A 539-nucleotide genomic window follows, 5' to 3' on the forward strand; every position below is an offset into this window, starting at 1 on the left:
GAATTTTAAGCAAATCGGACCATAAATACGATTTCTTCGAACAGATCGGTCCCTGGTCCACTTCTCGGACAAAATGGATCATATATGCTAATATATGCTAAAAAGCTACTTTAAGCAAATCGAACCGTAAAAACGATTTTTTCGAATAGATCAGTCCCTAGTCCACTTCTCGGAAAAAATGGACCATATATCCTAATATATGCTAAAAAACTACTTACGTACCGAATTTTAAGCAAATCGGGCCATAAATGCGATTTTTTGGAATAGATCGGTCCCTGGTCCACTTCTCGGACAAAATGGATCATATATGCTAATATATGCTAAAAAGCTACTTTAAGCAAATCGAACCGTAAAAACGATTTTTTCGAATAGATCAGTCCCTAGTCCACTTCTCGGAAAAAATGGACCATATATCCTAATATATGTACTTACGTACCGAATTTTAAGCAAATCGGGCCATAAATGCGATTTTTTGGAATAGATCGGTCCCTGGTCCACTTCTCGGAAAAAAGTGATCACATATGCTAATACATGCTAAA

The sequence above is a fragment of the Rhagoletis zephyria genome, unplaced genomic scaffold, assembly GCF_001687245.7.
Source record: "Rhagoletis zephyria isolate East Lansing unplaced genomic scaffold, Rhagoletis_zephyria_1.1 Rzeph_scaffold_00774, whole genome shotgun sequence".
Lineage (NCBI taxonomy): Eukaryota > Metazoa > Arthropoda > Insecta > Diptera > Tephritidae > Rhagoletis > Rhagoletis zephyria.